The sequence below is a fragment of the Myodes glareolus genome, chromosome 23 (assembly GCF_982192425.1).
Source record: "Myodes glareolus chromosome 23, mMyoGla1.1, whole genome shotgun sequence".
Classification (NCBI taxonomy): domain Eukaryota; kingdom Metazoa; phylum Chordata; class Mammalia; order Rodentia; family Cricetidae; genus Myodes; species Myodes glareolus.
In genome coordinates this window covers 61951726-61978716 of record NC_142048.1, presented here as the reverse complement: position 1 = coordinate 61978716, position 26991 = coordinate 61951726, and positions in this window count along the sequence as shown.

Genomic DNA, 26991 nt, shown 5'->3' with positions numbered 1-26991 from the left:
ATTTCACTATTAGTGTCCGAGTGATTGATTGATACCCCAAAAGATGATCTTCTAATTTCTGGACATGCAATTTCCTGAACAGTACCATTGCTTACTGAATCAAGAAATCAGTACTGAGAAATCCATGTTTCAGGAAATTCTTCAAACCCATGTGTATAGTGTAGGGCAACTGGTTAGTGACATCCTGTGAATAGCTTATGCAGTCAAGATTCAAATTCTGATACTGAACTGTACAATATTAACATCAAAATTATTCAAAATATATGCACTAAATCTTGTATACACACCACCCTTTGAGTACGGATTTACCCGACTCTGGATGAGAATAGCATGGTGCTACCCAGCTTCATGCCAATGATGCCCTCCAGCATTTGGACCAAGCAGGGTTTTCTGAGCTCTCTTTCATCCATGAAGATGCTCTTCTGAAGGAGAAAAGCAACCATAGGATAGCTCATCCTTTTTTCATTCTGTTCTTCATGAGATCAGTCTTTACGTTTTGATATTTGAGAGTGACAAGTGTCAGTGCACACACCTTATTCTCCCCTGGTGGCTAGAAACTCTATTTTGTCCTCAATGCCTCTGAGAAATTGCACATTTCTTTAATTTATCTATTCCCTCCAATTTTGTTTGAATATATTGTTCATTTCTGTGTTTATACATTTCTCTGACCAGTCATCTTCCACAACTTTTTTTTAATTAGTCTTTTTTATTTGTGCATAAATGTTAATATAAGCTCGGATATTCCAGCATCCTAGGTTAAATTACACCTCACTAACATCACCTGTCATATTCCTTCCATAACATTGTTTGTTCTTCTGATAAAGTGGGATATAGAAGACACCCTTGAATGTGAAGAATAAGTTCTGAAATATTTATTTACTGTTTAAATGAGCTAAATATGTAAGGAGCAGTCTCTATCTCCGTTGGTAATTCATACTAAAGTGATTATGAAATCACCTCCATGCTATAATATTATTTTCATTCTCTTTAATTTTAGTGGTATGGAGGCTTGAACATAGGGACTCACACACAGCATAGAAATTCTCAACTGCAGAGTTCCACGTTACAAGCCTTATATTTTGTTATTATATCTCTGGCTTAATGTCTGAAAATCTATACTAATGAAATTGTCTCACAGAGTTAGCTTTCCTGAAGGCCTATAATTTTCTCTAAGCTCAATGCCTCCAAATTAATTAAAGCATCACTAAGCTTTCACAGTGCAAAAGGAAAAATAATTCTCTTAATCTTGGGTTAATTACATGCAATAACTGGAATTCTGCCTTTTGCCCTCTGAGTTTTCTGCCTCCTAAACTTCAGTAAAAGTGTATCAGCTGACTTTAATTGTTTACGCCACTTCAGCTTTCATCTCAAAGCAACTGTGGAAGCATAAATTGTGAGGACTCTCTTGTAAATACAAAATTTCCTACGTGTAGGAATAAAGCTATTTGTGTAAGCATCATGATAAGATAGCCAATATTCCTGACTGGAAGGTTCATATTTTGAAGGAAAATGAGAAGGTAGTGGTGAGATGTCCCAGAAATTCTTTTAACAAAATAATAAACAATAAGCTTCCTTTAATATCAGTTGTTATTTTTTCTTTACTATATAATAATTCCTGTCAGGCTATAACAAGACCTAAAGAACAAGTAGACTTGAACTGGTTCTAAGCAACAAATGGGTTGCTGAAAAAAATATACATTTTATGAAGTCTCTTTTAAACATAGTTATTTAGATCTTTGAAGATTTTTTTAAGTATTTTATAAAATTTCATATATGTATACAAATTTTCTTTGATATAGCCACCCTGTACTTCTCCCCAAACCCTCCCAGTCCCTTCTAATATATCCTCCTCCCAAATTTATGATCTCTATATTTCCTAACTGAATTTAGTTTATGCTGCTCATAAAACATGAAGGTATGAAGCCCTCCACTAGGGGATAAGGCAGCTTACCAGTAGATAACCCTCAAAGATAATTCATTTTAAACTAAGCAGAGTGTATTTTATGCATTCTAAGCAGCACATGGTTGTATGTAGTCACACAGATCTGCTACCATTGCATGGTTTGGTGCATTTGTGGTGTAGTTTGCTTACACCTTTAAGGCTCAAAAAAAGTTCTGAAAGCCCCACTTCAGCAGATGCTCATTCCTGGTACAACCCTTTTTCTACTCTGGTGACCAGTTTGTCACTGAGAGCCTAGTAAGCGGCAGGAGTACAATAAGACTTTTGTTACAGTTAACAGCACTTGGTCCCATCACTACCCTGTGATTAGAAATACTGGCAAAAATGTGTACTCTTAGAAGGAACAAGCACATGATTATTATTAGAGGCCTTTCTGTTCCATGTCTCCTGACCATCTCAATTTACTCTATAAGGTTCAGTGCATGAATAAATTTAGCTCTTGGAGGGCTGACAGCCAAGCCATAAAGAGTGCAGTGTGACATTACCAGGTTAGCGGAGAGAACAATTGGATTTGTTCCTTGTTTTCCCATCGCTAAACTCAAATAGCACATTGATTCTATTCCAAGGAAACCCTACATAATGAGTTTCATATTGCATTATTAATAGCAAGAACAAGCTTTGATTCCCCCATGAGCCTCCATACTTACTGACACGAGGGAGTATCTCCTACCTTCTGCTTCTATTTCACCTTGACTGGAGAATTTCATTCAATTTGTAAAGGTCACTAACAGGAAAGGTGGGAAGGGAGTGATAGAGGACACAGAAAACTGTGATTTCTCATACCTTACTGCAATGCACATTTTTGGGTGGAAAATTCTATTAATGTATTCCACAGCAAAAGAACTTTTATATTTTATATTCTATGCTTCTTCATTGCCCCTTTGATATCTTTTTTTTATGGTAACAGATAATAAGTACGTTGTGTTGATTCAGAATGCTGCTCTCCCTTTGCAGAAGTAGTTTTTCAGCTTGTTTGGGCTGAGGATGTGACTGCTGATGCAGCTGTCTCGTAGCCTGTACCGAGGCAGTATAACATATGCGCAGTAATGGAGTGTGTCGGGTTTGAAGAGGCAAGCCATTAGGCAGTGCATTAAGCTAAGCCTCTCCAGCACGAACTCTGGCTACGGCTAGATCTTGGAGAGGCCAAGCCTAAACAAGCAGAGTCCTTGAGATGCTTGTTCTTGTATCCTTTGTATTCCCCTACGTTTGCAGATGCTATGTGTGTCTTTTGATGGATTCCCTTCGTTTCATTCAGTGAGGACACTCAATAGGCTTTGTTCCCTGTGGGTTAAAATAACAAAGGATTATTCAGCAGTGTTTCTACCTGTACATGAAGAAGATACCATATATTACAAAATTTTAACACGTTTAAAGCTGATGAATTTTCTGAGTCATTTACTATTAACAAAACACTATTAAATATTCTACTAAGTTCCTATGCATAAAATATAGTCAAATATCTATGTATCCTCTACACCCCATCAGAAAACCAGCTCCCCATTGTTACATTAAAATATCTAACAATATGTATTTAAACTGATTAGTTTATGTGCTCTGTTTGTACATATAATTTTTTGAATGGTCTTCAGACTACAAAATCTTTCTAAAGTCTTAACCCAGCTGTTGCTGACTTTGAGATGTTCTATACCAGACTTGTTTGTTGAAACCAAGTGGTAACTAACTACTCTAAAGCTGAAATTTTAAATTAGTTAAAAATAAAAATTGATTTCATAAGCAGTATTTTCTAATAATATTTGTCCCATATCTATCTTTTTCCATCTCCTGGTAGTATTTATTTATGTTTTTACAGATCTTAGTGCAAAATATATTTGTTAGTATCTTTGGCATTTTACTTCCTTTTAGAACTTTTATAAAAACCTACTGAATATACTGTCTTAAATCAAGTTTCCAGTAACAAAACCTTTTAGAATATCTCTGAATATCATTATACATGTCATTACTCCATCTTGGTACTAATGTTGACAAGGAAAATCTGTACATCTGGGCTCCACTGTATTTGTATGTGCACATACACAGATGGTATCTACACGTGTGTACAAGTATATATAAATGATTATAATGCTGCTCTTTTGTGGATAACTTAGTCCTGAGGAAACATGATTTTAGTCAGTAAACTATTGAAATTGTTATACTATATTCTAGACAGTCATTTTAGAAACAAAAATAAAATGAAAGAATGTGGAAAATTATTTTGCATGTATTATGGGTAAACTATCATTAAATGCTGAAATGAAATTACATTCTTCAAACAGAAGCAATAGAAGTTTAATTCTGAATTAAAAATATCCTAGATGAGGAGAAAATAGTGAAAACTTATAAATTCTATGCACAATTAGGAATCTTTTTCAATGTTGGATTCTGGTGAATTCTAAAATAATACCTTAAAATCATGAATAAAATGTCTTAAATTTGAAATTTATAACCAGATAAATTATTAAGCTATAAAAATAAGTTTTATGTTTAAAGGCTGAGATTATGTATCTATTTATTTATTTCATCTTTTCTAATATATTACATCCCAAGCACAGCTTCCCCTCATTCCTCTCCTCTAAGTCCCTTCACCCTACCTCCCCTCTCGCCCAGATCCACCCTTCCTCCCCTCAGAAAAGTGCAGGCCTCCCAGGGATATCAACCAAGCATGGCATACTAAGTTACATTAAGACCAGGCACACATCCTCATATCGAGACTGAACGAGGCAACCCAATTTGAGGAAAAAGTTCTCAAAATCAGGTAGAAAAGTCATTACAGACCCTGCTCACCCTATTAGAACTCCCATAAGAATACCAAGCTGCACATTTATAACATATATTCAGAGATCCTAGGTCAGACCCATACAGGCTCCCTAATTGTTGCTTCAGTACTATGAGCCCCTAAGTACCCTGGTTGAAAGATAATGGCAGGAGCCAGGCGGTGGAGGCTCGTGCCTTTAACACCAGCACTTGGGAGACAAAGCCAGGCAGATCTCTGTGAATTCGAGGCCAACATGGTCTACCAGAGCTAGTTTCAGGACAGGTTCCAAAGCAACAGAGAGACCCTGTCTTGAAAAAACAAAAACAAAAACAAAACAAAAAAAGAAGAAGAAAGAAAGACAATAGCATTCATTAGTTTAATATAAGAGAAAAAATTTATGAAAATTCTTGAGTAAGAATGGCTTTTATATGAGTAACAATGGCTTTTATAATTTTAGAAAATAACTATTTTTTATTTTTTTAAATTTATTTATTTATTTTATTCAAAATTTCCACCTCCTCCCCTCCTCCCACTTCCCTCCCCTTCCCCCACTCCCCCTCCTTCTCCATGCCAAAGAGCAGTCAGGGTTCCCTACCCTATGGGAAGTCCAAGGTCCTCCCCACTCCCCCCAGGTCCAGGAAGGAGGGCATCCAAACAGACAAGGCTCCCACAAAGCCTGTCCATGCAGTAGAGTCAAAGCCCAACGCCATTGTCCTTGGCTTCTCAGTCAGCCTCCACCATCAATCTAATTCAGAGAGTCTGATTTGATCACATGCTCCATCAGTCCCAGTCCAGGTGGCCTTGGTGAGCTCCCATTATATCAGTCCCACCATCTCATTGGAATGACGCACCCCTCACATATACACATTGGAGTTTTACTCAGTGGTAAAAAGCAATGACATCTTGAATTTTGCAAATGGATGGAAATAGAAAACGCTTTACTGAGTGAGGTAATCCAGACCCAAAAAGAGGAATATGGTATGTACTCACTCATAAGTGAATTCTAGCCATTATTAAAGGACTTTGAGCCTACAATTCGTGACCCTAGAGAAGCTAAATAAAAAGATGAACCTAAAGAAAATCATATAGTTAACTTCCTGGATATTGGAAGTAGACAAGATTGCCAGGCAAAACTTGGGTGCACGGGTTGGGGGTGGATGTAAGGGGAGATGGGTAGAGAGAAGGGAGAAGGGGAAGATTTGGGAAAACTTGGGGGGATGGGATGGGTGGGATGGAGGAAGGGTGGATATGGGAGCAGGGAAGTAAATATCTTAATTAAGGGAGCCATTTTAGGGTTTGCAAGAGACTCGATTCTAGAGGGGTTCCCAGGCACAAGGAGAGGTCCCCAGATTGTTCCTTAGGCAGCAGAGGAGAGGGTGCCTGAACTGGCCTTGTCCCATAGCCATACTGATCAATATCTTGTATATCACCATAGAACCTTCATCTGGCGATGGATGGAGATAGAGACAGAAACCCACATTGGAGCACTGGACTAAGCTCCCAAGGCCCAAATGAGGAGCAGAAGGAGGGAGAACATGAGCAAAATAACTATTTTAAAAATCATAATTTTTTAATGTTTTATTGATTTTTATTGAGCTCTACATTTTTCTCTGTTCCCCTCCCTACCTCCCCTCTCCTCCTTTAACCCTCCCCCAAGGTCCCCATCTTCCCAACTTACAAATTCATATCTTTTCATATCAAAATGTGATTCAGTGAAATTATGTAAATCATTGAATCTACTTTATCAGTAAGGTTAAAATTTTTATGCTTTATACATTTAAGACTCACTATATACATATTTTATTCTAAATTTGTAAATAAAACATTAAATGAAAGATGATGTTGCAATGATATTATTAAGAAAATGTTTTTACTATTTTTTAAGAAAAACATATCTTCTTTTTCTCCTCGTTTGTCCCACATTTAAGTCACTACATGTTCATCCATTGAGTCATTTAAAACACAGAGAAATAAAGTTTCAAACTACAGAGCTTTGGCAGAAGTTGTATTTTCTTTCTACTCACTAGAACTCAGTGATGCTCTGTATTACCAAGAAATATAATTTGTCAGATGGACTGAAAGCGCAGTTTTATGAGCAAACGTTATTACATGGTTTTGGTACTTTTGTTCTCATATATCAGCTATTGATGTTATTTTAAACCTTGTCTGTTTTCTCTACACAGGAACAACTTGTTTCTCCTGTTGCTAGAACTAAATAGTCAACAATACAGAGTGAGTCGAATACTATAGTTCCTTGCACATAGTGATCTAAAACATCAATATAGCATTTGTTATGATCATTATTGCCAGACTTCCCGAACAGCTTGAGTTTTGAGGTCCTAGAAGGCACTACTAAAGTAAGTAGCTACTGGAATCACCCTTTCTTATATAAAAGTAAAACTTTTCTGTAAAAATCATTGGGGAAGAATAAATAGAGACTCTCGCAATCACTTTTTCCTTGAGGTAACTTCCTGTCTCCTACAGCATCTTTTTTTTTTCTCATTTTATTCTGATATTCTTTATGTCGCTCTGAGTTTTTCCTTCAAATTTTGATATGGTGCACATGTTGAATATTAACAGCATATACCTGTCTCAACAACAAACCCTTAATTTTTCAAAGTCACAGATGTCTGCATTCCACATCCATCCTTTGTAGGATTTTACAAACAAAATTCAGTACTGTTATTTCACATAATTTTTCACATTTTCCTGGCAGGTTGTTAATATTATAGAAAAAAGTCCAGGACATTTATTCAGCAGTTAGAATAATGTTTTTCTCACACACTGGAAGTACCTATGCATTTACTTATTCTTTTGTAGCTGTACTCTTTTTGTCGGGACCACCAGCTTACAAATAATGACATAGAGACTTATTGTTAATTAGGAAAGTTGGTCTTTAACTTAGGCTTGTTTCAACTAGCTCTTATAACTTAATTGAACCGTATTGTAAAATTTTCGTTCTGCCATATGATTCTTTACTTTTACTCAGTACAACACATTTTACTTGCGCAAATCTGCCATACCAGTCTATATTCCTCCTCCTGGTTCCTCTCTCTGCATGGACTTCCAATCTGTCTTCTCCATCCAGTAATTGATTGTTCAACATTTTATTAATCCTATCAGCAGGCACATTAAGTAGACACACATTTTTACAGTATACAAAATGTTTATCCAATAGCAGTCTATGGTATACACTTTAAGCAGTTCCCCTTTCTTTTTACACAGGCTTAAATTTAAATGTTCAGAAAAAAAATAGATATCAACCTTTTTATTTATGAAAAGTAATCTAGGTTAACTTTTCTTTACCAATGAAGTTATGTACATACTATTATAGTCCATACAACATCAATAATGATCTTAAGGAAATCTCAGAGATACTTCGGCTTTCATTTTAGAGACTGGTAGAAACAGACTTAAGCTTGATTCATTGGGTAGTAATGTGAGTTACATTCTCGAAGTCAGCATACAGAATATCCTTTTCTTCCTATAAAGGGCTTTAACCTCAGAGACCGTCATTGGGAAATGTTGAAAATATCTATTAAACAGAAAGAAAAGACGGCGGAGGAAGATGCATACCAGTGATGACAGTCACAAGACAAGTTCTACAATGGTGTGATCACTTTTAGCCAATCTTGACAAGATCATCTTAACAAACAATGCACTTATGCACGACCCTTTATAAAAGTCTGAGCTGCGCAACTGGATCTGTTAGCAGCTTGGTACTTGACAGAAGAAAAGGTCACTGCTCTTTGTGATCCTTACAATAGAATCATGCTATGACAAGGTCTGATCTATTCATGTCAAATATTCACTACAAATTATCTTAGTTGGCTGACCCAGTCTTTGATTTACTGGTAAAGTTCTGCCTTTGTTTCCCACTGTTACTCTGTCTTGTAATTTCAGGAGGCTCTTCTTTATTGCTCAAAGTTTAATGTATTCTTAGGCCTCCATGCGCCAGTTGGTGCAAAAGTTAGACACAAGGAACCCACCAAGCATTGGTGAAAGAGGGAAATAAAAAATGCCCTGGGAGATTAAGCTGTAAAATCAACATGTAAAAAAGAAAATTCAATTTAAAGAAACTGAATGCCTGAAGGATCAGCAGGATTTGGCTCAACAGGATTAAATACATTAACATATCTAAAGAAGGAATATAGGAATTCAGGAGTCTGGAGAAAAGTCTAAGGAAGAGAATCTGGGAGGGGTGTGGAAAAATTAGATTCAGGCAAAGAGGCCAAGGTAGACAGAGAATCTATAAAATAAACTTATCAACTCCTCAAATAACAGATCATCTAAATACATACACACGTGTGCCTCTCATCTAGTTAACTGTGTTCATCCATACATACACATGCATTTAATATGTACAAACAGCACCCTTAAATTTAGGTCATTGTTGAGTCTGATGTGTGTAGAATAAAATATGAATCTTATGTTTTTATTACATCGACAGAATGTATTCAATGTATTTTAAATCTACACTGTATCATTTGTGTTTACATATATATATATAAACACATATACATAAAAACTTATATATACCAATTTTACCTTTAGTATTTTTTGTACATCAGATCTTTATTACTTAAAACTTATTATTGGATGTGATTACTAGAATGCTCAGGGAGACATGACAACCGCTGTACAACACACTACTATCAATATTAAAGTCAAAATACAATTTTTTCCTGAAAGCAAATTTTTAAAAAATATGTATTCTGCAGTGACTATAAATTGGGAACACAGATTCAAGTTATCTCAGATTCCATCTTCTAAAGTGGTAGTAGTTTCATGAAACTTTTATAATTATCAACAAAGAAAGTCTTAAGTGAAAACACTTCAAGTACCTGATGATAATTTTTCATATGCATAGATTGGTGGCCAGCTCAATTCTCATAAGAGAGGTTTCATCCAGCAACAGATAGAAACAGATGCAGACCCATAGCCAAATATTAGGCAGGTTAAGAAAATCCTGCAGTAAAGGGGAAGAAAGGATTGTAGGAGCCAAGGAAGTTAAGGACAAGAATATTCGGAGAACCAACTATCCTGGGCTCTCAGAGGCTCACAGAGATAGAACCAACAACCAGTGAGCCAGCATGGGGCAGACCTAGGCACTCTGTATATAAGTTACAGTTGTGTAACTTGGTCCTCTTGTGGGACTTCTAACAGTAGGAGCAGGGCCTATCTCTGAATCTTTTACTTGCTTTTGGAATCCTACTCCTCATCCTGAGTTGTTTTGCCCACTCTTAATACATGGGAGGTGCTTAGTATTACTGCAACTTTGTATGTCATGTTTTGTTGATAGTCATGGAAGAACTGCTATTTCTTTAAACAAAAAAGGAAGAGGAGCAGATGGTGGGGCACATAAGGGGAATGGATAAAGGGACTGGGAGGAGAGAAAGGAGGGAAAACTGAGGCAGAGGGGTAAAATAAATACTTTTATTTTTTTGAGAGTCCATATATATCAGTAAAACATCAGGTTGGGGGATATCTCTGCTACAGGACTATGTTACTATATTTGTTTGTAGTTTTGTGTTCTGAGATGAGTTCATAGATCACAAAAGATTTGTCTAATATATGGAAAGATGTGAGGTCACACAAAGAGGTGGGCAATTAATTGCTTTTTAGGAACTAAGATTAACGGAAGATAATTGCGCTCCAGACCTGCTTCATATCAACTGTTCACAATTATGAGGTTCTGACCAGCTAATCTGCCCTGTGAAATGTTCACTGTAGGTGTGACATTTTCTAGAAACTTTATTTTATGCCACAGATAACCTAATTGTTATTATTTAGTTTATATGCTGTTCCTTTCTACCTGCACTACATACCAATCATTCTTGAATTTTCAAGCAAGGGCTCTATGCTTTCCAGTATGGCCATGAACTTCCTCTTAGCACAACCAGACCCTAAACTTAAAGCCTCCCTGAATCATCCTTCTAAGTAATTGAGATTATGCATTGTCCGGATCTATTGTCAGGAGCTACTGCAGGTTATGTTGCGATTACATCTTATAGCAATTGATAATTCAAATGTCAACCAATCAGAGGAAGTATTCCCTGATGGGGCTTTATTCCTGAAACCTTGCAACCTTGTGGTGACATGGTAAATGGCTCAGTTCCTTATTACTTACCCCTAGGAATGTGTTTTTGACCAGTAAGAGATAACTCTTGTAATTTTTTTATTGCTTCTAACTTCCTGTAAAAGAATAATTTTTAGGCCAGAGGGGCGAAAAAAGAATCTAGGAGGAATTAGAATTCGCACAGGAAAATTAGAATAGAGGCAGAACAATAAAGAGACATATCTGAACACGTGTGAGCCTTTGCCCTCAGAACAAGAGCTATCTTAAGTTCCCTTCACTGCTCTGTGGCTTCCGATCTGAGCTCTGGAAGACAGTCTTGCAGAGCAGGCTTCCCAAGCTATGTATAATACACCTGATTTGACAGATCTGACTTGATATACTCTGTAACACAACATTTTTGTTTTGTACATCTCTTATTACTTTGGTGCACATCAGCACAGTTTTTTATATGTATACAGACTGCCAGCCAGTGACCAAAGGTGAAGCACTATTAATAAAAACTCCAAGAGAGAAATTGGGATTCAACCTGAAGATCCAAAAAGGAAGACAAGCCAGTCACTGGCTCTTACCTCGAGCTCCGTCTGAAATGGCCTCCAGGAATCTCAGAATGAGACTGAGCCTGAGAGCTATATCCTCCCATTTTATAATCCTCTCTAGTTCTAATATTAAAGGCATGCACTACTACCACCTGGTTTATATGGCAAGCTAGTGTGGCTACTAGGATTAAAGGTTATTGCTGCCTGGTCTATGAGGTCTTTTCTGATCCTAAGGCAAGTTTTATTCATTAAAATACAAGTGAAATGCCATGTTATCTTACAAGCAAGTTTGTATCTCAGAATGCATTATTTCACTAAGTGTACCACCAATAGCCAAAGTGTTTGATGGATGTGAAAAGAGACTATGATAAAAACCAACCTAATAGATAAAAGGTTTATTTTGGCTCAAAGCACAAGGATGCAGCTCATCATGGCAATTAAATCAGGGTTTCAGGAACTTGTGGAGATAGCCGGTCACATTATATTATTAGTTAAGAAGCAAAAGGTTAGGAATGCTTCTGCTCAGCTAGGTTCCTCTTTCTTATATTATGTAAGATTCATAAGAATTTAGGATCAATCTCCTCACTTCAATTAGGTTATTCAAGGAAATCTTTCAAATATATGCCTAGAAATTGACCTAAGAAGTTAATCTGCCACAGGTGTGCCCAGAGATTTGCCTCTTGGTTCTTTCTATATCCTGTCAAATTGATAGTACTTTCATAAAAATACTAATGTATATACTAGGGGGATTTGATATTTAGATTTTAAGACAGTTAGGTTCTATAATAAGAGACTGTATTGCACACAAATAATACAAAATCTATAATATGAGACTGAAAAGAAATTCCTATCATTGAGTGGCAAGATTATACGCTGTGGTTGTAAAGGAAGGTGTAGTGTGGAACCAGTGAATTCCATGCTTCCAGACAGCTTGTACTATGTAGGCTCTCAGTTGTTTTCACACCTGATTAAAATACTCATTTTGGATTTATAAGTGCCAAATGTAAAAGGTCAACAGCAATTTAGAATGAAACCTAATACTATTATAACCTTTTAATAAGATAAGATTAAACGAACCAGAATTGATGTATTAAATCCTGATTTGCACAGAAACATCATCCTGAAACAAAGATGGTAACTTCTCTATGGCAGACAAGAAGAGGAGTAAAGGATATAGCGAGGAACCAAGTCAGGACAGAGCTCCTAAGATGTACCGACATTGATCTACTTCCTCTGATCACAGCCTACTTCCTGATATTTATAATCTCCACATGAGCCCTCATGTGAGGAACCCATCATAAGACCAACTCACTGGGTAGGACAGAACTCTTATTACCTGAGTCCGTAATGTTGACATGGTCTTACTCTTTTCAGACAGTGGTAAGAATGGAGCATGGCCATGGTAGTATTTGCCTGTATCAAAGGGCATGAGAGATCAGGGCTGGTTGATCCTACATCCAAACCTATCTTATATTATATGAAGAACTCTTGAAGGAAGTAAAGAAAGTCAAAAAGGAAAATCCAGAGAGAAAGAAGTAAAGAAAGAAAGGGACAGAATATCTTAGTTACTTTTCCTTGTTACTTTTTCTGTGATAAAATTCTGTGACCAGAGCAACATGAGAGAGTTTATTTTGATTTATGCTCCCAAGAGGATGGAGAATTTCACAACTGGGAAGCTATAACAAGTGGCAAGAACAAGAAGATTTTCATCTACTCACAGGAAACAGAGAGCTAGAGAGAGTGGGAGGTGAGGTAAAGGTCTAAACCCTCAAGTCCTGCCCTCAGTGATATCCTTTCTTCAACAAGTCTACACCTCCTAAAGATTTCATAGCCTCTCAGATAGATCCACCTCTTGGGGACCCAGTTCTCAAATACACAAGTCTATGGGGGAACAGTGCTTATTCCAACCACAACAATCTTCCTCTGGTCTTTGTAAGATCAGAGCCACATCATTATGCGAAATGTATTTAGTCTAACTTTACAGTCCTCAAAGCCTTTAACAATCTCAACCTTGGTGTCTGCTTTGTTCTTCATCGGAGTGTCTCTCACTTCTGACTAAATTCAAGAATACCTGAAATATGACCGCACTTTTCTTTAATGTTTTTGATTCAGTTTTCCAGGTTATAGTTCTTCTGCTATTGACAAGCACAAATTTCCCTTAAAATTATTATGTACTTATTTTAAATACACTTGGAATACTCTTTGCCTACAATACCATTATTGAATGCTTTACTTTCCTACACAGGTCTCCATTATCAGAACCCTGCCTTTGCTGAGATGTACTACATTTAAAAATGGTTTCACTAAAAGGTGAAAGATTTTGAGAACAAGATTTTCAGATCCATGCATTAGGCCACCAAACTATTAGTTTCTCCAATAATTCTTAGATAATTTATATTGTTCTGATTTTAAACTTCTCTTCTGACATCCTTGTTTCTGAAATTACCAGCTATCTAGTCTCTTTCAGGCAAAGTGTCTCTTTATATTGAATATGGGTTCCTGATTAAATGTCTGCCTTTGCCACTAACATTGAGTTTCTTCACATCTAGCACAATTTAGGTTACTGATTATTTTTAAATGCATGCTATTGCCATATCATTTTACTCCCATTAAAGTAGAAAGAATCACAGAGACAGAAAGGTTTCTGAAGTCTAATATTATAAATTATGTTTGTTATTCCAGTTTCTTTCTTTTTTATTATTTTTTGCATTACTTTGTATTCTTTTGCTAACTAAAACACATGGACTATTTTGTAGCAACAATATAGAACCATTTTTTTGGCCAGGGACATAGTAGGGAAAGTGGAAGATTATTTTGCTGCAAGGCTTTGTGATAAATTGACAATAATTTCCTGAAATGTCAAGTGTTTATGCTGTAGCATATTGTTGCTGTGAATTGAATTATAGTTTTAAATGCCAAATGCATTTTGGAATATTACATTCTTAATGTAATAATTTTTTGAGAAACACTGAATTGTTTTTGTATTTGCTCTTTATAAATTTTGAATTTACCAGGGCCCTGGCATGGTGAAGGCAGAGACTCTGGAGCATCTCGAACTAGCATAACGTCTGTTTCTTACCCCTGCCTACCTTGCTTTTGCATACTGATATCCGATTGCCATTTTTATTATATTGCCTTATTTAATTTTATTTTTAAAATATAGCAAAAATATAATTATAATGATCAGGGTAAGAGAATTACCATCAGAAATAAAAGCAGGAATTCCCTATCACTTTCCCCCTTCTCCTTCCTAAAACTGCACGGTGTTCCTGCTGACAACTGTGGACTCACTGGAGTCTCTAGAATACAGGTAATTGTTTTCCAAGCTTGTATAACATATGCAAACATTGGTTGGTCTTTGCTGAACAGGGAAGACATAGCTGTAGGATTTTAATAATGTCCCCGCATACCTGTTCCTAATAGGCTTATTCATTATGTTTCTTCAGAAGCTACCACCTTAGCATCTGTGGAGTTTAAGCCTCTCCCTGCTTAGACTGGAAAGGATGGTTTACCAGCCTCCTATACTGATGCTCTCCTTTCAACTCCAGATCAAGTCTTCTTCCGAAACTTAGAGAAGTACTGATTGGCTTGCCTTTGGTGTTTAGATTGTTATCACATGATGCCCCTCCTGCATCAAGAGATATGCCCCCACTATTCATTGGAGTGTGTGTATTTTCTATAGAAATGGAAATAATATATTACATTGTATTTTATATTATACTTTATTTATTATGTTTTTAGAGAATCAGATTCCACAGTTACTGCTGCACTATCTTATAGGAAGAAATAGGCTTCACAATTTTCAATGTAAAGGTTGTATGTGTTAGAATGTGAATATAGAATATATACCTGCTACAACTAGTAGGTGACAGATGCCCAAAGGTTTTTCAACGTGTCGAGGTTGTGGTTAGAGTTGGTTCATTCCAACTCTAATAGCACAGTGCTATTCACAGGCATACCATGTTCAGAGACAGAACAGATGTGGCAAAGGCACCTGCCCTCTCTGGGCTTCACAGAACCACGCAAGGTTAATTAGATCCAGCTTTGTTATCCTGCTGTTCATTATCAGACTTGAGTAAAATTTATTCTAGCTTTAACTCTGCTTTCAGAATCAATATTCAATTGTATTTTCAAACAACAATTGCAATTTGTATTACTTGGTAAAACGACCCTTTAATAAATAAAATGATACTAGTAATTTGGTAATTTTTAAAATGTTTCAGAGAATTAATAATACTGAAAGGTGACTCACTATTTATTTCATACTTCATTTTATGAAAACCCGGATAGGAGGAAAAAGAATTCTCTGATGCTGCACAAAATGAAAGGAAAACATTCCCAAAGCTTCCAAATACTTATTAAGTCTGCATTGAAGATTTTTAAGCTAATGCTTTCCTCAGAAGCTGGAAATATTTAAATTCTAATACCTATATATTAAGGGCCTAGGGATATAGTTGATTTAGTAAAGCAGTTTCCTGGCATGCATAGGACCTGGGTTTGCTCCTAAGAACTAAGGCGGGCATGGGGGAAGCAGAGGGAGGTCCAAAGCTAGCTTCTCTTTTATAATAACCTATGTAATTAGAACAGACTAATTGAGTTTAGTTTTGTTTTGTTTTTCTCCAAAACTAAGCAATAATCAGATTCCTATACACAAACACAGCATAGAGCAGTGGGTTTCAAATTCATAATAGACATATAAAAACAAACCAATTTCAGATTTTGTTCATGTTGTTATTTTATAACAACTATATAAGTTATATAGTTTGGCAAGCAGAACGTTAAATAAAGTAGTCATACTGGAAAAGGAAATAAAAGCGGCAGGGGAGTAAATACTAGCAGAGATAAACACTGCTACCAGCAAGAAAAACGGTCGGTTAAAGTTTATCAGGTAGGATGCAGAAAGGAAAATCAGATATTCACTGGTGAGTAAATTTTAGCTGTTCTGTTTTTACTTTTCCTAATGCCCCTCTTCGTGCATTTGCAAAACACAAAAACACACAAATCAGGGTAATCAGATACTTCTGACTTGATCTATGTCTTAGCCAGGGGTTTCTTTTGACATTGTAAAGGCAGAGGAAATGAAAGCCAGGAGGAAAATAAGAAGGAGAAAGGAATTCTGGAATTTTGGTCCTTCAGTTCTGTTCCTGGCTCGTCTCTTTAGAGGGTCATAATTTACTTGCTATGAGATATAGTTTACAATGTAGCAGACATTTCCATGGAGGTCTAAGCAACTGCCTTTGTGTTCACTCACAGTTCAATTTGGCATACTATCTAGCTGAATCAAGAGCACAAAGGCTTCTCCAGAGGGTACGTAGTTACATTTCTCAAATGCTCCTCTGATTATTTCAAAAATGGAACTGGACTGGACTAGATTAAATCCTTAACCAAAGCAAAGTAAAAAAAATCAACAAAACTATGAGTATATGTAGCACTACGCTCAAAGCTTAAGATTCTTACCAACTTTTGTACGGCAAATTTTGAAATTTAATGTAGAAAGAGATTTAAATACCATGAAGAAAGTCTAGGCCAGTAAGGTTTAGCAAGAATCTTGATGAGATAAAGACAAGGATTAATCAAATCCAATTAAATTGTTTACATCTTGAGACATTTAGCAATAAAAATGATTTCTGTGGCATATAAAAAGACATTCAAAATTGAATGGTATTTATGATTACTTTAATAATATCATTTAATATATATGATCTGACTTCTGGTAATTGAATATAGTTACTCACAGATCTTATTAGAAGGGGAGAGGAGAGGAAGAGAGGGGAGTGGAGGAAGATGTATAGGTCATTTAAAACAATAAAAAAGATATATAGAAATGAATAACAAATTGTTTGAAGTAAGCACATGACCACATGTTTATCTTCTGGAGGATGCACTGTTAAACACATATACAGCATTAAAATGTTTGTCAAGAAAATCTCCAGTATATCACTATTTAAATATGTCATCTTTCAGATGCTCAATTTATTGTAAACTTTTTATCTGGACTTAGATTTCATTAAATTACTGCTGGGAAAGTAAACTCATGCAACTCAGGCTCACTCAACATACTTAACAGTTTTTGAGTAACTAACATGAGTATCGGCTTTTTAACTTAAAATTTCATTGATTGGAAATGGATAAATTAAAATTAAGTTGCTCATTTATGTGACTCACGTGACACATACTTAAGTGATAATTGATACTGAACAACGCCCTCATACTGTATTTCTCTTTTCTCTTCTACGTTTATTTCACAAAACCAGAGGAGAAAAACAAAAACAGTGAAGTTAACTCAATGTAAATTTCTAAAATTAATGTTTTAAATCAACTTTTGAGGCTAAATAGATCAATATGATGGTGCATTTGCATATTTTTATTTGGGAAGCATCACAAATGAAACTTTATAGTTTGAAGCAGTAGTTGCTGCTAAGAGCCAGAGGAATTTAGAGTTATTCAAATCAGAAAGAAAAATATACATAAATTGAGAGGAAATGTTTGTGTACATGGAGTTTTCAGGTCTCAGTCACTCTCAAATAATCACTTAGAGGCATAATATCCTTTACAAATGTTTGGCCAGTAGCTCAGTCTTATTGATAACTAGCTCCTACAAATTAACTCATTACTATTCATCTATGTGCTACTCTGAGGAACTTTTACCTCTATGCTATTTTGTGTGCTTGACTTGTTCTCTGGCTGGTTGGCCACTGTCTGACTCCTTCCTTCTTCTTCCCAGCATTCTCAGTTTGACTTTATCTCTTAACCTTATACTCTTCAGTTATTGGCCATCCAGCTTGCTTATTAAACCAGTCAGAGTGACAAATATTTGCAGTGCACAATGGAATTATTCTATAGCAGTTGTTGTTGTTGTTTGGTTGGTTGGTTTTGGTTTTTTGTTTGTTTATTTTTTTTTACTGTTAATTGAAAAGACAGTCTTGAGAAAGGAAAGGAGGGAATATTTAAAACTTTGATTAGCATAGTACAAAAAACTAAGTCAATTTTAACTTTTACCAGTAGACTGTAAAAAGTAAAAAAAAAGTAATGTAGCTATGAATGTGCTACCTTCTTCATCAAACATTTTTGGGAATCTATAAGTATCTCTTGGTCTGAAACGTATGCTGTTTATAAAAATGCTTATTTAACTGCCAACATATCATGATATGTTAACCAGTGCTAAATGTGATTTGACAGAAGGAAAGACATCCAAAAAGTCAAATAAAATTTTTAGTGAGTAGAAAGAAGGGAAAATTGGGGACCTGAGAAGACAAAGGAACCCTCATTTCAAGTATTTTTTTGTGTGTTAACATATGTTAGGAGATAATTAGTCATTTCATCTCAATTAACCAAATTTCATTTGAAAAAAGATAATATTTCTTTCATATAGAGATATTTTCAAACAAGAATGTTAAAATAAGATAAGCATGGTAGCTCAAGCCTTTAGTCCCAATATTCAGGAGGCAGAGACTAGAGACTTTCTGAGTTTAAGATCAACTTGATCTAAAAGGTAAGTTTCATGATAGCCAGGGTTACACAGAGATGCCCTGTCTCAAAAAATGACGTTAAAATAACAATATATATGCTTACAGCCTTGAGTATGGTCTTGTTCCTTCCCTGGTTATTTTCATAGAATCTCACAAACAAGACTAGAAGCTTTGGTTTATAGCAAAAATATTTTAACTTGTGTGCATGATAGCCATCAAATTCACTTCAGGGATCAGCCCATAACCTCTTTTGGTGAGAAAGTTTCCCCTAACAATCCTTAAAATGCAACTTCAGAAGCCACCAAAACTGTATACATGGCTACATTGCAGGCCATTATTCTAGCTGTCTCTTAAAAAGCTCACACCAACACTCTCTACTTTCCTCTTTACTTGAATGACTATGTCTCTCAACTCTTAACACCTGAGCTTAAATGTTAAAAAAAATTCTTTAAGTTACCACTCTGCTTCATATTGGTTTGTTCTGAAATTCTTTGCTGTGGTAAAGAGCTCCATATTAACCATAGTAGAATAAAAGTCTCAGAGTATCTCTACAGAATATCATGTACTTTTCTCATTCTCAGACATTCATTAGCTTATTATCATGGACATTTATGAAAAGTATGGAAAGGGGTAAGTGATGGAGAAATTGAACCTTCATGATGTCTCACTTGTGTATGTCCTAAGGAGCTTGCCACCCTGCACTACAATCTCTTTTTAGTGGTATTTTAAATATTTCAGTTCATGGTTTTGTCCTGGGCCAAATCTGTCATGATTAAGAGAGAGTGAACTGGCAATATTGGTTTTGGAGATATTTTGTACTTTAGCAAAGGCTTTGTTTGCACATTTATTGTTCATCATGAAAGCCTGGGGTCTTTAAGTTCAGGGCTTGAGGACTTCCACATCACGGATTTGTATTGTTTGGGAACTGGGGTTCAGAGAAATAGAAAATGATGGCCCTTAGCTACTGTCTCTTCTGTGAGTAATAAGTCAAACTCTTTTTCTTATCAGGAATTGGATATTTTCTGATGACAGCCATAATTGTATGGCAGGCACATTAGTCATGTTTACAAGTGTAAAACCTAGACCTTTTACAATTCTTGATACAACTTATCTTGAATTTCATTATGAATAGTTTTCTCAATAACTATTTTACCTTGTGAAAAAATGAGAGAGAACACAAGTTTTATACGGAAATCATATAGATTTAAAATTCAGCTATATATTCAAACTTAAAAACCAAATTCTCTCAAAAATGAAACAAAGTTTGATATTAAAAAGCTTAATTTCTATCTTTCTACTTTAGGTTAACAAATTTGTTAAATATTTGAAGTTTAAAGTATCTTTCTGTTTAATCACAACTATTCCAAGAATTTCAATTCATAACATCACTATAGTGTATAGTGCATTGACTAGGCAAGTCCTTATATAGTATATGCAAGGACCCAGGTTTCAGTACCAGAAATAAATAAAAGGAAAATAAAATCACATTGACCAATAAGAATAGACATTATAGTGATTGAAATACTGTAATCAAGAAAATTTTAAACAAGAATGAAGCATGTCTATATTCTGTCAGATATATAAAGGATTGTTTTAATAAGGGAATAGGATATACTTTTGAAAAAAATCTTATCAGAATATATGTTCCATGCTACCTTGATGACTGCCGAAAAACTATATCTAACAAATAGTGAAATATCATACAAAATTAAAGATTTGTGTTCTTTAAATATTTCATATTTTAAATATTTGAAAATATTTAAAAATTAAGTATATAAATAGTCAAATAGTCATTTTTTACTTCTTGTTAAAAGTGCATAAATATTTTAAGGTTAACATCAATTTCAATTCATGAGTTAAGGTACAGAATACTTTTGAAATAGTGACTCTTCTACAATAATTTTTTCCTATACCTTTCTCTTATATTTTCTTAACAAATAAAGAATTACCATATAGAGTGATTAGCTGCTTCTCAGCAGATTCTCCAGACCTCAGGGACACCACTTCAATCTTTCATTGTTCCTGGTGAGTTTTTCCCAAGACCGATAATGACCCAAACTAGATCTCTGAGACTTGCTCTCAGTGTGCAAGCAGTTGGTGTCCACTGGTCTGTGGCTTGTATGCTATTCAGTGGTTTTATTCTGTTGCAACTCTCATGAGCCTCCCTAATATCTACCCCCTAAAGTTCATCACAGTTGGGTATCTTACCATAGTTTCTTAGTAAGCATTGCTTTTACTCATTTCCATGTAATAGTCACAATTTATTATGTGCTAGAACATAAGTTTGTTTTTTTAAAAGATGATAATGAGTATGATAAAATAAAACAGTACACAGTAGCAAGAACAATCCAATTTAGTGCAGACAAGAAAATCATCATCTGTAAAATATGAAACAATTAATTGCTAAAGTGAGAATAAATGACAGGCTCCATGGTGGTGTCTGAACAACTCTTCTCTCAGTCTCATGTGACATAATGTTGGGGTACATAACTGGATTTCTCTACTTTTCTTCATTTCTCACATCATTACACATCTTGAAATTGACCTGGAATGTTGCTCCGTTTTAAATGGCCTTTCTAATTTTCTCCCTACTCCATGATTTCTTTACAATTGTGAGTTACCCGGAGGGAGCTGAAGACTGCCAAGAAAATATATACCATAAAAATGTGGCATTTTAAACATTTTTCAGATACTCTTTCTGTTCACCAACAACAAATAGATACTCTAATAGTTCCTTTAGTTTCCATTGTTTAAACAAACAATAAAAATTATAATTTTGCACAGAAACACCTTTCTATAATTTAACACTTTATGCTAAAACTATGAAATTCGAGCAGATCTAATTTACTTGTTTCAATAACCTGATTCTGTAACACAAAATAGATAAATAGAAATAAAAGTTAAAAGAACAAAGTGCTGTGATATAAAGCAAGAAAAAGTAACAGGAACAATAAAATAACATATATAGTCACCTCTAGGATTTCCTGGTAAGGGGTGTCTTTGGAATCATATTTAGTAGAAATTATGCAATTTTCTAAATCCTTTACAAGAAATAGTACAGATTTTTCTTATATTCTACACATACCACCCCAAATACGTTAAATTACTTTTAGAATCCTTATAATGCTAAGGGAATGTATATGCTGTAGAAACCATGGTTGTATTGTTATGTCCTCTACCTACATTTTTATCTCTGCTGAGGCAGCTTTACTATAAGACAAAATTAGAAAATAATATTCAGAAATTAGTGATGTCCACAAATATGTACAGCCAGTAAGCAGGAGTACAGACTTAGTAACCAGTGTAATATATATTACAGAAGCCCCATGCTTTCCCCTTGACACTCAATCAAACTTCAAGTGTTGTCTTGATCTCTTATGCCAGTACCTGTCAAGTAGATTAGATCCCACCTTCAGAACAATGACCTTTCAAAAATTGTACTTTGAGGACCAATATTTCTTTCAAGAGCAATTCAAATACTCAAACTAGGAACACTTAATTATAGATTATGCATACTGACTATTGGGTGGTGAAAAATTCTATAGTATATTAGGTTATTATTTTACTTTATAATATGGTTGGGTATAGTTATGAATTAATTATATTACAATTTTTATGTCATAGTATTTGGATTACTTTAGCTTCCCTTGCTATAAAAGTAGTGTTTCAGGCAAATTAGGAGTCCAGATCTAGACCACTGTAGAGTCAGGGTTCCACCTCATCACTCTCTAGCTCGGAACAACTCTTTGATAACAACTTCTGAATATTTGTCTACAAAATAAGAAACCACTTCAACATTATTTTATTATGCAGCTGAACTTGCTTTGGGTCCAGGTACCCAATAGATAAATCCTGCTTTAGAGACTGAGACCTTCTAGCAATATTACCTCATGCTGTATTTTGTCTCGTCTGGGAAAGATCTAAAAATTTGTCTTCTGAATGTGTTAGACTTCTGCTGCCACTTTAAGAACTAACCACGCCCACCCAGTCACTTCTGACCTCCCCCTTTGCCATCTTTCTCTCTCTCTCTTGTGTGGTTGTCTCCTGTCGTGTGCACACGTTTTTCTCTATCTCTGTGTCTTTATGTCTTTATATTTGTCTATCTCTGTCTCTCTGTTTTTCTATTTCTTTTTAAGTAATAAATGTTTACCCTTATGTTTATTTACTATGTCTTGTGAGCCTTTTATCCGCTGTAACCGCCTGCCTGACTCCCCTGGCTGCATGGCGTTGCAGGGACTCATGGCCATCCTTGCCGGACTCCGCGAGCCGCCCGGGACATCCCATCATCATATTCTTTTAAAAGAACACAAGAATGTACCTCCAGGAATATTTTCTGACCATCTATATACTTATACTCAAATGGACTTGAGAACAGAGATGGTCACTGAAAGCTGGAACACACAATTTGTATCGGTTGATTTACTATGAAAATCCAGGTTCATGAAATTGTATATAATGGATAAATAGGTATAGAAGAGGATTAGAGACTGAAACCAGAGGGAACATAAAGCCAGCACTCATGTAGCAAAAAATGGCAAAGATGCTATAGCATGTTGTAGGCCATCTCAACTAAAAGGAACACAATAAAAATCTAATGCAAGGAATTAGTATTCATAAGCATATTAATAATTTAAAGGGTTAATAGCCTGTAGATGCTAGATAAGTGATTTGAATTGGAACCTCATAACCATCTATGTAGAAAAAGTAAGCAAAACTACAACATATATGCTGAGTGCCTAGGTCAGTTCTATGCAAACTTCCTGGTTGTCTGTTCAGTCGTTGTGAGCCCCTATGAGACCAATGGCACTCCTAACACCATGAAGAGGGGAGGCCTCCAACTCTTTTACTGGATTTTGAAACCTTACTCTTCATACAGGTTCACCTTGCACATCCTTAATGTATGGGGAGGTGCTTAGTCTTACTGCAACTTGATATGCCATTTTTTTATTGATACTCATGGGAGGACTTCCCTGTCCTGAATGGAGATGGAAGGAGTAGGGGTTAGGGGGTGGGAAAAAAGGGGGAGAGAATGGTAGGGAGAGAATGGGGGATGGACTTGGAAGGGAGGATGGGGGCAAGGCTGCAGCCATGATGTAAAATAAATAGATGATTTTTTTAAAAAGTAGAAAAAAACAGTAGATACATACTCATTCAAATATGCCTAAAATAACTCTTTAAAATTATGATTTTTTTTTGCGGGTGGTGGTGATGCACACCTTTAATCCCAGCACTTTGGATGCTGGGATTAAAGAGGTAGTCAGAGCTCTGTGAGTTCGAGGCTAGCCTGATCTACCAGAGCTAGGTCTAGGACAGACTCCAAAGTTACAAAGAAACCCTGTCTCAAAAAGCCATATATATATTATTAAATCCCATTATCCTTAAATTCGTTAAAATTGAAAAAAAATAAATTGAAATGTGTACGAGAGAATACTGAAGAAATCATAGAAATACATTTCTTATCTTTTGCAGTAGACTTAGTAAATAGTACCTAAAGTTTAAGGCACATTAAACACATAACATACTAACTCTAAACCTTTTTTACTGCCACCTTTTCACAATTAAGGAAATCATTTTAAGTCAGTACACATTTATGATGGAGAAATATTTAAAGTTCCTATCTAGATTGGTTCTGTTTTACTGTATTCACATGTACTCAGTTCAAGGAATGTAAGTTTAACATGTTAAATATTAAATACAACTATATCTCTCTATTCATCAGTCTGGCTGTAGCACTGACAAAGGCAATTTCCTTCCACTTTACAGAAATCCCAGGCTCATAAGATTCCCATTAACCTCCTTGGCAGCATCTTGTTAAAAAGCCAGGGACCAGCTCCCATCAGCAGGAGCTTTGAGTTCTAATCACTAGGAGGCATTGCTCTCCTTCTGTGGATACCCAAACAGCCAAGGAAGAGAAATGCAGGAGGCAAAAAGCAAACTATGAATTAGTTACGTGTAAGATAGATCCTGGAATAAAATTTCATATTTCAGAGGAGCCTATAGTCCTTGGAGTTACTCTACTATGAATTTTTCTAATGGTTCCTCAGAAATTTTGTTCAATTATCGGATATCATCACACTTCAGACTCTAGTCTCTGCAGTGGGTATTTCATAGGTCACAAAAAAGGGAAAATTTGCCAATTGAATATGACCAGAAGTGATTCAAATCCCTTCCAGGAGATGATCTCCATTTCTTTCTAGTTGCAGAGGTGTTCCTTGGGTTAGAAGACTATGTGATATCAGGCAGACTAGGGACAGAATTGGGAACAGAAAAGTCATGGAACCAAAAGGAATGGTAGGTACACTCTATCACAAAATAAGAAAGAAGTCAAGTATAACTTTAAAATCAATGTAACAGTTTAAGTAAAAAGTAACAACATGTAATATCAGGAAATTAATACATTTTATACAATGTATGGTACTGAAAAATACCTTTAATTTATGAATGAATGATAAGTACATCTTGTTAATTTAATAAACCAATACTTTTTTAAAGGACAAAGTTCTATAAATATGAAAATCTTATGATAAAATCAATGAAGTACTTTCCAGCTCAAGAATCTAAGCAAGAAATGAATAACCGTTTTTTTTTTTTAGAAAAAAAAAGATATGGCCTGGTAAGATGGCTTAGTGAGTAATGCAAAAATTACCATAATCCACAAAAACAACTACAATACCAAAATGTAGGAATGGAATCCCATGTGTAATATGTGTAGTTTCCATAGTCATATACAGAGAAAGGAGGCAGAGACAGGAAAATCCCAAGGTCTTGTTGACCAAAGGGCCTGGCAAAGGGAGGGGTGAAAAACAAGAGACTTAGACTCGAACAAGAAAGAAAGATCAGTGCTGTTGGTTGTCTTTGAGACCCCATCATGGTTTGTAGCTTCTGGGTGCCTGCATGTACACCCACGAACATGTGAACACAAATACATCAATCAAAAGTGGAAAGAAATAGCAAGAAATGCTAGCGACATTACAGAGACAAATTTTTCTCCAGCAAGTCATCACTGATTAATTCACACTGAAGGGTGCACTGGGATATACCACAACATAATGAGCGAAAACAGGCAGGCAACAACTGATAGACGAGAACAAAAGGTGTTTAAATTATAAAGATGAATATTGCCATATGGTGTTTGAACTTTTATGTTGCTGGTACCAAAATACCCGAGAGAACAATTCGCAGGAGGAAGGACTTACTTTGGTGATTAGTCATCGATTTAAATAATTCAATCCCGAGTTACTTGGCTCCAGGAACTTGGGTAGAACAGAGCTTGTGGCAGATGGGAACTGATTACTTCATGGAGGTGGGAAACAAAGGAAAAGTCACAGAAAATGACGCCAGAGCAGAGCAATGTTGTCAGAGACACATCTCTCCAGTCCTGCTTCCTCCAGCTGACTAATATTTATGGCATATTAATACAGCCATCATATTACTTAGTCACGCAGGGATGAATCCATTCATCGAGAGAGACCTCGTAATCTGACTGCCCCCAGTCAGAAACACCAGAGGAGCACCTCAGTAATCTCCAAAGCCCTTCTTAAACCAGTCAAGTATAATCAATATTTTTATATGGGTTATTCTGGTCATTTTAAATGTCAACATTTATACACAGAAGTCCAAGTTTGTGTTTTAATACTTAATACACTGAGTTTTCCTTATAGAGAGACCAAATTAGTATAAAAGGTGACAGTTATGTGTGCAAACACATTCAAAGCCTCATGATCAAACCATTTGTGAATAAAATATGATTTGATTGCTTTTCTGTAGTTGAAATATGAATTCTATTAAACATCCAATAAAATATGAGCTATGAAGGACCCATCTCCTTTACATAGTATGTGCACAGGTCAGGGCCATTTCTCTCAGAATGGCGCCATTTCCATCACTATGAGGTATCGCTACTCACAGAGGGCTTGGCATTTCCACTCATAGAAAAACGTTGGCTCAACCTGGCTAAACCCTTCTTCATTTCTCACACTCCTCAAGGCTGTGGATTTGAAAATATAAACATTCTTCAGTTCTTTGAATTATTCTCTGTCTTGATGTCCTTAGATAATATATTAGAGATCTTTATCCTTTTGACAGTTTATGGATTGATCTACCATCTGCTAACTATCACAGTTTTCTCTTTTCATACCTTACAGGGGAGTGAGGCTAAAGATATCCTTCTATTTCATCTACAATCATCATTTTAT